The sequence below is a fragment of the Cetorhinus maximus genome, chromosome 3, assembly GCF_964194155.1.
Source record: "Cetorhinus maximus chromosome 3, sCetMax3.hap1.1, whole genome shotgun sequence".
NCBI lineage: Eukaryota > Metazoa > Chordata > Chondrichthyes > Lamniformes > Cetorhinidae > Cetorhinus > Cetorhinus maximus.
Window position 1 is genome coordinate 210,107,455 of NC_135881.1, and position 17,008 is coordinate 210,124,462.

A 17,008-nucleotide genomic window follows, 5' to 3' on the forward strand; every position below is an offset into this window, starting at 1 on the left:
CTGACATCGAGGTCCTCACAGTCTTTTACATTCGGTGTGTACATTCGGGCTTGGCGGGAGCGGGACGGGGGTGGTCAGGGAGCTGACCGCCGCCCGTGATCAGCTCCGCACCGCGATTTCACACGGGCAGGAAAATTAAGGTCTGCCCGGTGTGGGTCGCAAGTGGTAGCTTTGAGCACTGCCCATGTAGGCGGGGGGGAGGAGGGAGAGCGGGCCTGGTGCGCAGTTCGTGTATGAGCGTGAAAGAGCGCTGCAGTCTCCCCGAGGCACGGAGCTGTCTCAGGGAGATGGAGGCGCTTTTTTAAAACTAAACTAAATACATTAAAAACTTAATGAAACATGTCTCCTCATGTGACTGTATCACATGAGATGGGACATGTTTTTATTTTCAAAATAAAGACTTTATTTCATCAATATTAGCTTTAGGAAACCTCATCCCGTTCGTGGATGAGGTTTCCTAAAAAATGTGACGGCCGCTTGGCCTTTTCGCCTGCCCGACAACCATGAGGTCCGAAAGGCAGTGTAAAATTCAGGTTAATTACCTGGTTAACAGCTTTACTCAGCCTTTCAATTATCAGTGGGCGTGCACCCGATACCAGTGCGCACCCGCCGAACAAAATATTGCGCGAGTTCGCGATGAGGTCAGGACGCATGCCCGACATCATCGCGCATCATTTAATGCTCCGGTGTGGCGGGCGCTCACCCACACACTGAATGGAAAATCCTGGCCTTTGACATTCGAGTCATCCAGCTGGCTCCTGACCAGCTGGACCATTCCCTGTGCGGACGGTGAGGTCATCAGTGCGCAACCAAGTCAGGATCCAGCAGTACAACGTCCGTCACACAGCCAGTCTCCTGTTCCACAGTCCCCTGCCGTGCACTAATTATCTCTCTTTGCTTTTGCAGGAGCATCTGGGAAACAGCCGAGGGAGTCCACGGCCCAGGTCCTTGACTCAAGCCCCAAAGATGCCTCGGAAGAAGAATCTGATGACACCGTCATAGAAGATCCATCACAGCGCTCACCCACACCTTCCACCAGCGCAGAAACACACTCCTCATTGGGACCTAGTTCTAGAGTAATCTCAGGGTCACAATCTGGTGAGCACATCGCACTGTCTGATCCACAGCAGGCAGAGGCAGGGACTTCCCAGATCCCCGGTACTTGGGGGACTGCTGGAGGCTAGAAATATGCTGATTCTGGCCTCCAGCGGTGTCACTGCATGTCATCATCATCCTCCTGGAACTGTGCGATTATTAGGGCCTCCGCTGCGTCTCTGTGACAGGAGCCTGAGCACTGAGGGTATGTGCACTGCCATCAGTCACACAGGAGGCAAACATTCACAGATACAAGGTGAGGATGTCAGGACTGTCCCCACTGCATCTCCTCATCATCCTCCATGAATCTTGCAGCTATGAGGGTCTCCCGGGTGTGCCTGCCTCATCTGGCCAGTGCGATGGCCTCATCGCCACATCCTCGCCTTTGAGGACCTCGTCACCCTCATCCACGGGATGTGCAACTCCTCCACCTCCTCCTCAGCCTGGTCCTCCCCCCGTTGTAGTGCCAGGTAGTGGAGCGCACAGCAAGTGACGATGATGCACGACACCCTCTGGGGACTGTATTGCAGTGCTCCACCAGACATATCGAGGCACCGGAGCCTCATTTTCAAGATGCCTATTGTTTGCTCCACCAAAGTGCCGGTTGCAGCATGAGCCTCATTACACCGTCGCTCTGCTGCAGTCTGAGGCCGCCGTACGGGCATCATCGGCCACGGCCTCTGTGGGTAGCCCTTGACCTGAGGAGCCAACCCTGCAGCCTCTGTGGACCCTGGAAAATGTCAGGGATCTGAGACCTGCTGAGGATGTAGGAGTCATGGATGCTCTCTGAGAATGATGTGCAGACCTGCAGGGTGTGTTTGTGGTGGTCGCACACCAGCTGAACATTCAGTGAGTGGAAGCCCTTGCGGTTGACGTAGTTGACTGTTTGTTGCCACGGAGATCTAAACGCCATGTGAGTACAGTCAATGGTGCCCTGCACCCGTGGGAAATCAGAGATCTGGGCAAACCCCAGCGCTCTTGCTTCCTGGTTTTCCTGATCTCAGTCGAAATACACAAAGATTTGAGCCTTTGTGAAGATGGCATCCATGACCTACTGGATACCGTTCTGCATGGAGGCTGGTGAGATCCTGCACGGGTCACCTATGGAGCCCTGGAAGGACCCATTAGCATAAAAATTGAGCACCATGGTCACTTTCACAACCAGAGGCAGTGGATATTCTCCATGTCCCCATGGCGCCAAATCCTGCAGCAGGGGGCAAATGTGACCAATCAGTTCCTCAGACATGCACAGGCTTCAGCGACACTGATTCTCAGTCACCTGCAGGAATGACAGGCCCTGTCTATGGACCCTGGATCTAGTGAGGCGCCTACAAGTGACGGCTCTCTGTGGGTCTTCAGCTGTGTGTGTAGCAGGTCCTGTCACCCCTTCATCTTGATGGAGATGCTTCTTCCTTCGTTGAGCCAGGAACATCTGCTGCTCTCTCTTCTCCTTCTCTGCTCCCTGTAAGCCATCAGGTATACCGCTAAATCACCAGGCTCCATGATCCTGATATTCTCCTACTGCAGGATCAAAGAGAGACGTGTGAGTTAGCATGGGTGTACTAAAAACCTCTCTTGATTAAGCCTGAAGGCTCCTTCTTGCATGCAGGAGAGTGCTGGCCACCACTTGGATGGCCAGTGTGTAGTGCACTCATTGGGTGTCCAAAACCCCACCCACGCCCGCCCCACTTCACTTGACCGAATAGCAGCAACTTTGCCCACTGGACTGCAGGCTGTGCTCCCAGCTCAGGCACAGGCATTCTCCTAACCCACACTGTGAGGCTGCCCTGTCAGCTTGAACCATAATGGAGACTGGTCCAAACCTGAATAAAGACATTGCAAGGGGCTGTGAGCGTCTCCACCAGTGACTGCCCCATGGCCCCATTCACAAGGGGATTGTACAACTTGCCCAGTTGGACAATTGTTCAGCTGCCCCCTAAAACACACATTAATTTGCAGTCTGTGCCTGAGGGGGTGAAACGTTCTGGAGAATTTGGTGGCACTTTCATGCTTTAGTGTTGCTTGTGGGCAGAAATGCTTCAGAGGCCGGACTCCCAGCGAGTCAATGGAGCTGCAGCTGAACGAAGAATGAGGAAGAATGTTCACTTTGGACAAACTTTTCCAGGCGCCTGGCCACTTCCCTCACCACCCCCCTCCCCACAACCTACCATCTCCACAAACCCCCCCTCCCCACAACCCCCCCTCCCCACAACCCCCCCTCCCCACAACCCCCCCTCCCCACAACCCCCCCCACCCCCCCACAACCCCCCACCCCACAACCCCCCCTCCCCACAACCCCCCCCACCCCCCCACAACCCCCCCCCTCCCCACAACCCCCGGCATGTGCTTGTATCATTCCTTCAGTCTGCGCTACCTTGTCCCCCCCCCCACCCCACTCCCCCCACCACCCCCGTAGCCTTACCCATACTGGAGCCCTTGCCCGGACCGCACAGAAAGCCAGTCGGGACAAAGCAACTTGCCTGTGCCCCCTGCGAATGCCCTACGGGCGATGGTCATGAGCGCTGTGCTAGGTTGTGTGCACTGAACTCTGAGCTCCCCTCGAAGTTCAGGTGCACAGCTTTTAAAAGCCGTCCTGAAGCTGTTCTGAAGTCCCGCCCATGTGGGTGGTAAATTTGATGTGGGGGGGATGATTTCAGCAAACAGAGCTGATAATGAGATGTTAAGTATATGTTTAAATTATTCGTTGTAAGGGATGTGGGTGTCGCTGGGTAGGCCAGCATTTATTAATGAAATGAAATTCCCAACGTGCAGTGGCGGGAATCCCGGCCCGCCATTGATTGGTGGAGTGAACAATCTCAAACTAGTTTCACCACAACATGAAACTGATTTTTGGCCTGGTCGCCATATTGTCCCAACCCACCTGCCCAAAGCCAAACGGGCCGGAAAATTCCAGCCTTTTTAAAAAATTTGTGGCTGTGAAGCACAATATTTAAAGGCTCTCTTTCCTAAAAAATAAATGTCTCTGGAAAATTATTAGAAGATTGTGTGATGTGACATCCTTTCTCCATCTCTCCTTGCACTCCATCGGCCTCTGTGCACCTCATTTCACTTCCCCCTCTCTCATCTACTCTCGTTTCCCCATATAACCCACCCTCTCATTGTTTTTCTGCCAGTTCCTTGTCGACCCTTAACCCTGTTCCAACAATCCTGTGCATTCAAACTCCGCTTGGCCTGAAGGTTATGGATAATCTCCACTCTTTCAGCAGGACTTCCCGCTCCCGCCTGCCGTTGGGATCTTCCGGTCCCTTCGCAAGTCAATGGACTTCTGGCTGGGGCACCGCCCTCACCCACGGCGGGTCCCCACCCGTGACAGGGCCGGAAAATCCTGGCCGGTGTGTGTAACAGTTTAAGAGATAAACTGGCAAAAATATTAAAACAAAACATTAGATAAGGACAGAATGCATGACTGTAAAAGAGGTTGAGTTATTGCCATTCTCGAACCTCACTTCACTGAAAGACTGTGGGTCATCTTGGGCCACACAGCAGCTTCTCTGTGTTATCTCGGTGTGAGAATGTTCAGCGAATCATCAGTGAATTTCATGTTAGCAAATTTCAACACGGCATCAGCGTTGGAAATAAAATGCAGGAAATTCCCTCTTTGGGCTGTAGAGATTATTTTGAGATTGAATCATTGTGTAATGATCTTTCCTAGATGATAAAAATCTACTTTCAAAATCAGCAAGATGTAAAGAGGAGAGGCTTGAGTTAATTCATCATTATCCAGTTCCTGTTCTTGTCCTTATTTCATTCTCTTAAAGAACAAGCTCAATTGGCACTCAGCCTAAATTCTTGGAGAGAGATCCTATTAGCCTGTGGCACGGTGTCTTGGGTAACAGTTAGAATATATGGGTCTTGGTTTTCTGCCCTCCTTCTGTTCATTTTTAATTGATTTGGGGAAGGTGAGACAAGTATCTATTTGAAGATGCACATGGCCTCTCTACTATATTACAGGTGAAGCTCCCACAATTGCAAAGTGCTCCCACCCCATTGACAATAGCATACGTTAATCTCATCAAGATTAGGAAGCACAGTCTCTGCCCCATTTCCTGCATTTGCCCAATTTGGATGTTATCGTAGGAGCTGCTATCAAGCACGAGTTTCCAGGTTTCTAAGGATGGCCAAGGGGATCTTCAGGAATCAGAAGGAGAGGGGTGTGTCTACATGCTCTGCACAAACCACATCATTTCGGCCAAGCAACTTGGCTGATGTCTCTGCTTCCCAATGTGCTAAAGCTCCCAAGGCCAACAAGTCTCTAACCCTTGTACTGACACGACTCCAGAGTAAAGACTGGAGTGAGCCAGTGAGTTACTGAAATTAGTAACCAGAGGCCGTGCTACCAGTAAAGAACACTGGAGCTAGAAAATCTATCTCACTTGGAAAAATAAGTGAGATAGTTAGTAATTTGAGTAAATTAGTTTTGATCTATTCAGCCAATCACATTCTTAAGAAACCTTTGAAACAATCCCTCCTCTGAGGTCATATTGTCAATATTCTATCAACAAAATCTACTGCCAAATGCAGATAAACCTTCCTTTCATTGAATGCAAACTGGGATAGGGAGAGTCAAGAATTGCGAGGTAGCATCTTTAATTCATTAGCAATATCCTAGCTGGAGAATTCTCATTTTAAAAGTGACTAATTTCTTTTTGACGACAGTCTGAGAGGTTAAAGCAACATTCGGATTGTGCAGTTAAGGAATTTTTAACTGTTGGGATGGCAAGAATCTTTTGCTCCATCTTCTGGTACAAATGTTGAAATACAAACAAATTCTAGGATATGCTGAAAAAATAAACCTGACACCTCGGGCTGAATTTTTAGCCCCCAATAGGGGCAGCGTGGAAACAGTTGGGCATGGAATTTGGCATCACCAACTAGCATGCCAGTTCCCCAGCTTCATCTGCCCCTTGCACACCAGGCCATTTTCCCAGAGGCAGGATGGGAACAGGATAGCCAATTGAGACATGGGAAGGCCTATTGAGACCGGTTGTCAGGGCCTGAGTGGGATTTTCCAGCCACTTTCTAGGTCCCCACAGGCTGTGGGGGACAATGCAGCTGCCTGCAGGGTGGCCTCCCAGCAACAGGCCATGCAGAGGACCATGTTCCAGGCAGGCTTAGAGGCCCTCTCTGCCAGCCTGCCTCGTAAAAGTGCTCCTCCTTCACAGTGGTGGCCTGGCCACTGAGGTCTTTTTGTAATTCAGATTTTGAAAAGTAGGGGGGAAGGACACTTCCTTCCTGGAGCTCCCTCTCCAAGGCATCCTTCTGCTGCTCCCATGCTGCAGCGCCTCCTGGTGTCCTACCACCTTTGAGAGCCCACCCCGCTGACAAGGGTGGTGCTGTTGTTGTCTGGCGCACTGACCTCTACCTCACGGAGGCTGAGCGTCAACTCACAGACACTTCCTCCTACCTCTCCCTGGACCATGACCCCACCACTGAATATCAAGCCGTTGTTTCCAGGACTGTCACTGACCTCATCTCCTCTGGAGATCTTCCTTCCACAGCTTCCAACCTGATAGTCGCCCAACCTCGCACATCCGCCCTCACACCTTCTCCTCCTACCCAAAATCCACAAACAGGACTGTCCCGGCAGACCAATCGTGTCAGCCTGTTCCTGCCCCACGGAACTCACTTCTCGCTATCTTGACTCCCTTTCCTCTCCCCTTGTTCAGTCCCTTCCCACCTACATCCGTGATTCCTCTGACACCTTACGTCACATCAACAATTTCCAGTTCCCTGGCTTCAACCGCTTCCTCTTCACCATGGACGTCCAATCCCTCTACACCTCCAACCCCCATGGGATGGTCTGGTGGCTCTATGCTTCTTCCTCAAACAGAGGCCCGAACAATCCCCATCCACCACTACTCTCCTCCATCTGGCTGAACTTGTTCTCACACTGAACAATTGCTCCTTTAACTCCTCTCACTTCCTCCAAATAAAAGGTGTGGCTATGGGTACCCGCATGGGCCCCAGCTATGCCTGTCTCTTTATGGGATATGTGGAACATTCCTTGTTCCAGTCCTACTCCGGCCCCCTCCCACAACTCTTTCTCCGGTACATCGATGATTACTTCAGTGCTGCTTCATGCTCTCGTCGGGACCTGGAAAAATTTATTAATTTTGTTTCCAATCTCCACCCCTCCATCATTTTCACATGGTCCATCTCTGATACTTCCCTTCCCTTCCTTGACCTCTCTGTCTCAATTTCTGATGATAGACTGTCCACCAATATCCATTACAAGCCCACCGACTCCCAGAGCTACCTCGACTACAGATCCTCACACCCCGCTTCCTGTAAGGACTCCATCCCATTCTCTCAGTTCCTTCGCCTCCGTCACATCTGTTCTGATAATGCTACCTTCAAAAACAGTTCCTCTGACATGTCCTCCTTCTTCCTTAGCCGAGGTTTTTCACCCACGGTGGTTGACAGGGCCCTCAACCGTGTCCGGCCCATCTCCCGCGCATCCACCCTCACACCTTCTCCTCCCTCCCAGAAACATGATAGGGTCCCCCTTGTCCTCACTTATCACCCCACCGGCCTCCACATTCAAAGGATCATCCTCCTCCATTTCCGCCAACTCCAGCATGATGCCACCACCAAACACATCTTCCCTTCACCCCCCCCTGGCGGCATTCCATAGGGATCGTTCCCTCCGGGACACCCTGGTCCACTCCTCCATCAACCCCTACTCCTCAACCCCCTCCCACGGCACCTTCCCATGCAACCGCAGAAGATGCAACACCTGCCCCTTCACTTCCCCTCTCCTCACCGTCCAAGGGCCCAAACACTCCTTTCAAGTGAAGCAGCATTTCACTTGCACTTCCCTCAACTTAGTCTACTGCATTCGTTGCTCCCAATGCGGTTTCCTCTACATTGGAGAGACCAAACGCAGACTGGGTGACCGCTTTGCAGAACACCTTCGGTCTGTCCGCAAACATTACCCAGACCTCCCTGTCGCTTCCCATTTCAACACTCCACCCTGCTCTCATGCCCACATGTCCGTCCTTGGCTTGCTGCATTGTTCCAGTGAAGCCCAACGCAAACTGGAGGAACAGCACCTCATCTTCCGACTAGGCACTTTACAGCCTTCCGGGCTGAATATTGAGTTCAACAATTTTAGATCATGAACTCTCTCCTCCATCCCCACCCCCTTCCCATTTCTTCCCCCTCCTTTTTGTTTTTTCCAATAATTTATATAGATTTTTCTTTTCCCACCTATTTCCATTATTTTTAAATGTATTTCCATCCATTGTTTTTTCTCTACCTTTTAGCCTTTTTCGATTCCTTCCCCCCACCCCACCCCCACTAGGGCTATCTGTACCTTGCTCGTCCTGCTTTCTACCCTTAATTAGCACATTCTTTTAGATAATATCACCACCTTCAACACCTCTTTGACCTTTTGTCTGTGACATCTTTTGGTTATCTCCACCTATCACTGGCCCTCTCTCCAGCTCTACCTGTCCCACCCCCCTTAAATCAGCTTAGATTTCACCCCTTTCCTATTTTTACTTAGTTCTGTTGAAGGGTCATGAGGACTCGAAACGTCAACTGTGTTCCTCTCCACAGATGCTGTCAGACCTGCTGAGTTTTTCCAGGTATTTCTGTTTTTGTTTTTGTTTTGAGAGCCCACCTACTGCCTTTAATAGGATGGTGAGCCCCCCCCTCTGGCCATTAGTTAGCCAATTCAGGGCAAGTGATAGGTTAATAACTGTTTCCCACACAGCGCAGGCTTCAAACTCCTCATTTGAACCTGATGATGGAGTTCTGAACCCTGCAGGGAAAATCTATGCAGCCCCCTAATCACTGAATAGTTTTTTTTTAAATCAACCTACAGGGCACATGGGAGGCATTGAACTTGATGTAAATATGGTCCTTTCAGTCCATAACCAGAGAAGAGCCTGTGACAAGGCAACATCCTGCAGATGCTGGAGATATGAAATAAACAGAAAATGCTGGAAATACTCAGCAGATCTGGCAGCATTTGTGGAGAGGGAAACAGAATTAATGTTTCAGATCGATGCTACCATGTCCAGCATGTGCTCCCCACTTTCCAACTCTGACTTTCATTCCACCTTCCATCTCTCTAACTCCTGATGACATTTCTGATGAGAGGTCATCGACCTGAAACATCAACTCTGTTGAAAGGATTGAAAGGAGCATATTTACACTGAGACAAATAGATATATCTCATCCTACACTAATTCCTGCACCCTTAACACCTCTGTCCCCACTAACACCATTGGCTAAGCTTGCCTTGTCACTCTGCAGAGAGAATTTGTGGGTTTCATGTTTTAGATAATGAACAAGCTGATTTTTTTTTTTCAATTGTAGTTTCTTGCTTCATTATAAGTGAGGCGTTTGGGAATATGGAATTCACCAATAGTCATTGGTTACAGCAATTCCTCAATAATTCAAGGGCTGAGTGAAGGAATTAGAGTTTGTCTGATTTCAGGAGTCGAGTTTGCTTAGGATTCCTGAGACCATCTCTCACCCTTTATTTCTACTGAGAAGAAGAAGCACGTTGAATTTTGAATATTTAAGTATTTATTTCTGATATTTTTTCTCATTAGTAGAACACAAAGACACAGATTTAAGGTAATTGGCAAAGGAGGCTGAGGTAACATGAGGAAAAGCTTTTTTGTGCCGCAGTGGTTCAGATCTGCAATGCACAGCCTGCGAATGGTGGAGGGAGATTCAATCGTGGAATTTTGAGATGTAATTGGCTAATTATCAAAAGAGAAAACATTGTAGAGCTACAGGGGAAAGGCAGAAGTGTGGATATTAGCCAAGTAGCTCTTATAAAGAGCTGGCACAGACACGGAGGGGCCAAATGGCCTCCTTCTGTGCTGTAACAATTCTTTGATCCTACTTAAATTTTGGATGTTTTATAAACGTTTAGATTATTGTGACAATTTTTGTTTTCTTTGCAAAACGTGAAATATTGCCATATTGAGCTACTCTATTCACTGAAATATGAGACTAACATAGTTATCACTTTGTCTACAAATCAACCAGATCATCAGGAATGAAGCAAAATCAATGATGTTCTGTGTCAATAAACTGACTAGGCTGTAAAATGTGCCACTATCTACTTTTGTTAATCAGTATTATAACTCCAGCTCCTGTCCGCTACAGTATAACCATTGCTTTCTTATTAAGTAAAACCTTGTCGACCTTTGTAGCTGTGACTTGTATAAAAAATGATTGCAAATTCACACCTGAGGAACAGCTGGAGAATAATCTCATGCAAAGTGATGATGATTTGGGTGAAACTCCAGCTTTTTAAAATTCTTTCACAGGATGTGGGCATCACTGGCAAGATCAGCATGTGTTGCCCATCCCTAACTTCCCTTGAACTGAGTGGCTTGCTAGACCTTTCAGGGGGCAGTTAGGAGTCAACCACATTACTGTGGGTCAGGAGTCACACATAGGCCAGACCAGGTAAGGACAGCAGATTTCCTTTCCTAAAGGAACCAGATGGATTTTTTACAACAATCGATTACCATTACTGAGACTAATATACTCCAGATCTATTAATTGGATTTTAACTCCACCAGCTGCCATGGTGGGATTTGAACCCATGTGCCCAGAACATTAGCCTGGGCCTCTGGATAACTAGCCCAGTGACATTAACTCAACACCACAATCCTCCCATGGGTGATTGGTGGTGACACTCCATTGGTGGGTGAGGGTCCTGCTCTATGGTGAAACTGCTCCTCACCTGGTTTCTGCTTGAAGGCTACATTTTTCTCCTGTGACATCATTCACCTTTCCTACTCCTTCTACGTGAGTTCCCTTGATATATTTTCTGCTTTAAAAGCACAATATGAATCAAAGTTTTATATGGTTCCGTAATACAGTGAGAGTAAGGTGGAGTAGTATTGTGTGGCAGTAGTGTTCTGATGATGAAAGATCCCATCTGAAGCATTAACCAATTGTCTTGCTTTCAGATTCATTGCGTTTCCAATATTTTGTTTTTATTTCATTGTTATTTCATCTGTAATTATCAATTTATGATATTGTCATTCTATGTACTTCCAGATATGTGACTGACCCATTTGGGATTAGGCTGTCAAGACAATGCATACAGAAATGTTTGTATGCAATAACTTAATACACACCAAGGCAAGTGTGTCAGAATGTGTTTCAATCCTGAACATCTGTCAGTGAAAAGATTCCATGACTTATTTGCCTTGGGCTAGTTTTCAACCTTGTTTTCCTGAGGTGAAGGGCAGAGTTGGACCATGTTTCACTTAGTTGTGCCATTTAGCTCCAAGAATTCGCTCTGATATGATTGTTCAATGAGTGGCACATGTTTCAGTCAGGCTTCCAGTCTAACCTCTTCAGTTCATGCGAATGTGAGCAGAGTGATTGTGACAAACACTGCACTAAGAAGAAGAAAATCATTTCATTTTCCTCTTCTCCCATGCAGAAATATAAATGCTGACAGAAGATAAGTCGGCAGAATTATCTCATGGTCGACATGATACAGTGAGAGATTAAGGACATAAATCAACTGTCATCAACCTGCTGCTCCAGTGGGTTTGAAATGTTGCTGAGTATACATTGTTACTATGGAACAAACTGAGTCCAGGGCCTTGTTTCAGTCCTATTGTGCATCCAACTGGAAATGGTACTGTTCAAGGATGGCCACGGACAACTGCTCGTCAACAAAAAATGGCAGCTTTGCATTGCAAGTGTTGCTGTTAAGTCAGTAAATGTGGAAGATTATGACTTAACAAGAGCAATTATTATTAATAAAGGTGGTTCATCAATGAATAAGAATGACATGCTTCATAAAATAACTGTGTATAGTTAATAATGACCGAATCATCCAGCATCATGAATAAGAAATGAAAGACCCATTAATCTAAATCAGCTCATTCATGTCAATAAAGAAATCATTCCTAAATCATTGAGGGTTTGATATGCAAATTTTGAAGCATGTGATTTGATCTATTTGGAGTTTTACAGGTTCGTGGGTGACAGAGAAAAAAAACATAGTTGTTTTCAATAAAATGATTGAAGTTGCTGAGTTTCGATAATTTTTAAACATAAAACCAACATTTATTAAATTTCACATTCTGATGGAATTAGTCCATGGAAAGTTGAACTGACTTTCCTCTAACCTTAAAGCTGTTGAATGCTTAAACTTTACTGTTGAGCTTTTGGTTAAGTATTTCCTAAACCATGCATGCTGGCATTGAAGGAACTGCAATTGGTTAGACCAATGCATTTAATTAAGATGTATCAGGTGAGTCAAAGGCATCTTCATGATCATATGGCTAAGCAGATGCTAATGACGCACCTCACCTAAAACTACAATATGCCTCCAATTAGTTCTGTTCTATTATTTTCCTTTTGAGCTGCAGATGTTCCATTTTGTTGAATATTGAATCTTTTTCATTTGGAACTCCACAACATGTCAAATATAAACAGACAGATCATTTCCAGCACAGTGAGTTATTAACTATTTGAAGTGTATTTCATTCAACAACTACTATTGGAATGCATTTGTGGAATGAAAAGCCTTTAAGTTCTGAATACCTAAATAGTTGGCAAAATGTGTAGAAGCAACGTTATTTGAAATGAAGGGCTAGACTAACATTAATTCATCAGAATTCATTGCATCCTATGTCGCTAAATGTAAATTATCAGGACCAGGAATTAGAGGACCTCCCAAGCAAACTTTGCCCTCAACTCACATTGTAAAAGCAGTGCAATTTTGTACATCAGTCCATTTCATGGCTGTTTGTCTCTTTTGGAACCTGCACATTTATTTTCCTGCATCAACAAAGGTTAGAGTCAGTGGTGTAATTTGTACATTTTTTTAAATAAGCAACCAGGAGGCATTTGCTATTTTCATTATGTTATCTTCTGAGAAGTAAAAGGTTAGCAGTAGCAATTATCACTTAAGGCACTTATTCAAGGAGAATAGCATTCATAGAATTATAGATTAATACAGTACAGAAGGAAGCCTTTCAACCCATCATGTTAGCACTGGCTCTTTGAACGAGCTATCCAATTAGGCCCATCACTCTGCATTTGTCCCATAGCTCTGTATTTTTCCCTTCCAACAGTTATCTAATTCTCTTTTTGTATTATCTGAAACTTTGAAATTATGACATATGTACACAAGCCCAGGGGTGGAATTGTCCCAGATTTGCACTAAGTGCAGTAGTGGGTGGGAAAAAGGGCATTTTACCAGCCTGCTGCAATGACCCATATCATCCCATTCCTTTCCCATTAATAATGCACTCCCGGGAAACACACTGGGTCTCTGGCAGGGCAGCCTCTGATTCGCCCGCCCTGCAGTCACCTCAGGCCTTCAGTAAACCAAGCGCCATGTTTAAAGGCCACCCTGAACAGAGCTAGTATTCGTCAAGGGATAGGAAGTTGCTGGGAACTATTGGCTGCCAAAGGGAGGAAACGTACTGCCCCCAGATTCAGCAACGCCTCCATTGAATGCCTACTGGATGCAGGGGAGGTCCGCCATGATGTTCTCTACCCCTGGTCTGGGTGAAGGCCAGCAAGAAAGTTCACCAATCCAGCATGGGAGGCGGTGGCAGCGGTGGTCAGCAACAATGCCCTGCAAAAGACACCAGACACCCAGTGCCGAAAGAGGATGAATGATCTCCTCCGTTCCGCCAGGGGAAGTCACACTTCTCATCACTCTCAGCTCACACACTCACAAACCCATCACACACCCACAGGGCCCTCACTCGCTGCCGGTTCAAGGGACATCACCATCCACTCTCTCACACACACCTTCATCTGCTCTGCCGATTGTGTCTTCATATTGTCCATGGCACCACCCTCCACACACACAAGTCAGGCATCCATCTCATCTGGCCTGGCAGGCATCCTGCTTACACTCTCTCCATCTGTCTTCATGCAGGACAAGCTGGCACACAACAAAAGGGAGAAGTTGCAGACTTGAGGAGGAATGCCCGACATCAAGGTCCTCACAGACTGAAAACAGAGCCATCCAGCTGGCCGGCAATGACCGGGACCGGTCCTGTGCTGACGGTGAGATCGGTGCTGCTCAACCAAGTGAGGATCCAGCAGTGCAACATCCATCAGATAACCAGGCTGTGAGTGATGTGTCCTGTTTCACAGGTCACTGCCAGGCACTAATTATCTCCCCTTGCTTTCACAGGCACATCTGGAAAGCAGCTGAGGGGGTCCATGACCAAGGTCCTTGACTCAAGCCCAGAAGAACCTCAGAAGAAGAATCTGATGACACCCTCCCTGAAGTCCCATCACAGCCTCGCCCACACCCTCCACCAGCGCAGAGACACACTCCTCGGTGGGGCCTACTTCTAGAGTAGCCTCGGGATTACAATCTGGTGAGCACATCGCACTGTCTGATCCACAGCAGGTGGAGTCGGTGTCTTCCCAGGTCCCCGGCACTCGGAGGACAGCTGGAGGCCAGAAATTTGCTGAGCCCAAGTCAGGTGACAACCCTCTGGACTCGGTCATGTCACAGTTGCTGGAGCTGCAAAGGCAAACTCGGGAACATCAGGAAGGGATGTCCGCTGTACTCCTCAGATTGTGAGGCACGATGGAGGAGTCTGTCTACCTTCAGTCTGAGGTGATAGCGCTGGCATGCCAACTGAGCTCAACGCTGGCAGGATGGCGGCCGCCATGGAGACCTTGGTCCAGATGTTGTTTCTGCACTGCTGCGCGGGCTGAACTCCATCACTGACACCATTGTTGGCCTCCAACTGTGTCAATGTGAGAGGGGTGCCAGGCAGCTCGATCTCACTCCAGCTTCTCTTTCTTCTCAAGGGGTCACCTAGGGGCCCTCGGGCACCCATAGGGAGGAGGATCAGCAGGTGCACAGGCCGGGACCATCCACCCAGGTGACTGCGGGAGTGTCCAATTTATCCGAATCCCCTCTTCCTGTAACCTCAGCAGCTTCAGCTCCACAGGCCGGGGAGGTGCCACTGAAAGCAGGCCGGGGCCCTCCCAGCCTCTGGCCTCTAGAGGACGTCTGTCAAGGTCATCACTGACAAGGCGTCACAGTCAGCAGGCTGCCTCCACCTCTGCTGTGGATTTCGGGGAAGCACCAAGGCATAGTGACAGGGATAGGAAAGTTAAGAAGATGTAGTTGCATGGGTGTTAATCACTTGTAGATAATATTCACTATTATGAATAAACTCCCAAGAATGTCTAAAGCAAAAACAGAATTACCTGGAAAAACTCAGCAGGTCTGGCAGCATCGGCGGAGAAGAAAAGAGTTGACGTTTCGAGTCCTCATGACCCTTCAACAGAACTGAGTAATATTAGCCTAGTCAGAAGGCACTTTACAGCCTTCTGGACTGAATATTGAATTCAACAACTTTAGATCTTGAACTCCCTCCTCCATCCCCACCCCGTTTCTTCCCCCTCCCTTTTGTTTTTTCCAATAATTTATATGGATTTTTCTTTTCCCACCTATTTCCATTATTTTTAAATCTATACCTGTAATGCCCTGTCAGTCTTTCCACCCCACCCCCACTAGAGCTGTACCTTGAGTGTCCTGCCATCCATTCTTAATTAGCACATTCGTTTAGATAATATCACCACTTTCAACACCTCTTTGTTCCTTTGTCTATGACATCTTTTGATTATTTGCTCCTATCACTGCTTGCTTGTCCCTACAACCACCCCACCCTCAACTTCTCTCCCCCCACCCCCCCACCTTAAACCAGCTTATATTTCACCCCTCTCCTAATATTACACAGTTCTGTTGAAGGGTCGTGAGGACTCGAAACGTCAACTCTTTTCTTCTCCGCCGATGCTGCCAGACCTGCTGAGTTTTTACAGGTAATTCTGTTTCTGTTTTTGCTTTGGATTTCCAGCATCCGCAGTTTTTTGTTTTAATCCCAAGAATGTCTCCCTGCCTATGGCTCCTTGTTCTGATGAGCAGTGTTCCTGTCACTCAGATGTGAAACCGCTCTGCACAAGATAAAGGCAGGTGTCTCAGTCCAGGGCCTCTTCTCTGTGTCTGTGTGACCTTCCCAGAACACTGATTGTGAGCATTCACTGTCACTGGGCACATCAGTCATGCCTGCGCCTCGATGGGGCTTATCATCGCTGCCAGAATGTCCTGGGCCAGCAGCTCAGAATTCCCTCATTCTCTCCGTGTGCTCCCAGCACCTTCGATGTGTGGCTGCTCTCCCAACTCATCAGCATCTGTGTCCGGTGACCGTGTGGTCCTGAAGGGTTCAGCTCATGAAGGATGCTGTAGGACCAGGAGAAGTTACAGTTTCTACAATGCATTTCCATGATATGACCCTGTTTACAGAGCGTAAGTGAGCTGCCAGCAGCCAGACAGGAGTCAGACATTCACATAAACTATGTGAGGATCTATGGAATGACCCCACTGCATGTTGTCATCATCCTCCTGGAATGTAGGGACTCTGGGCATTCACTGTGACTCCATGAAAGGAGCCTTATCACAGAGGGTATGTGCACTGCCATCAGCCAGACTGGAGTGAAACATTCACAGATGCAATGTGAGGATCTATGGTGTCTCCTCACCTCATGTCCTCATCATCCTCCACAAATCTAGCAGCTATGAGCATCTCCCAAGCACGCCTGCCTCATCTGGCCAGTGCGATGGCCTCATCACCTTCGAAGACCTCCTCATCCTCATCCCCATCAATGTCCTCCTCATCAGAGGAGACGTGCAGCTCCTCCATCTCCTCCTCAGCCAGCTCCTCTCCCCGTTGCTGTTCCAGGTTGTAAAGTGTGCAGCAAGCAACAACAATGCGTGACACCCTCTGCAGACTGTTTTGCAGGGCTCCATCAGACCGATCCAGGCACCAGAACCTCATTTTCAACTTTCCGCTTGTTTGCTCCACCAAAGTGCGAGTTGCATTGTGAGCCTTGCTGCAGCTTCTCTCTGCTG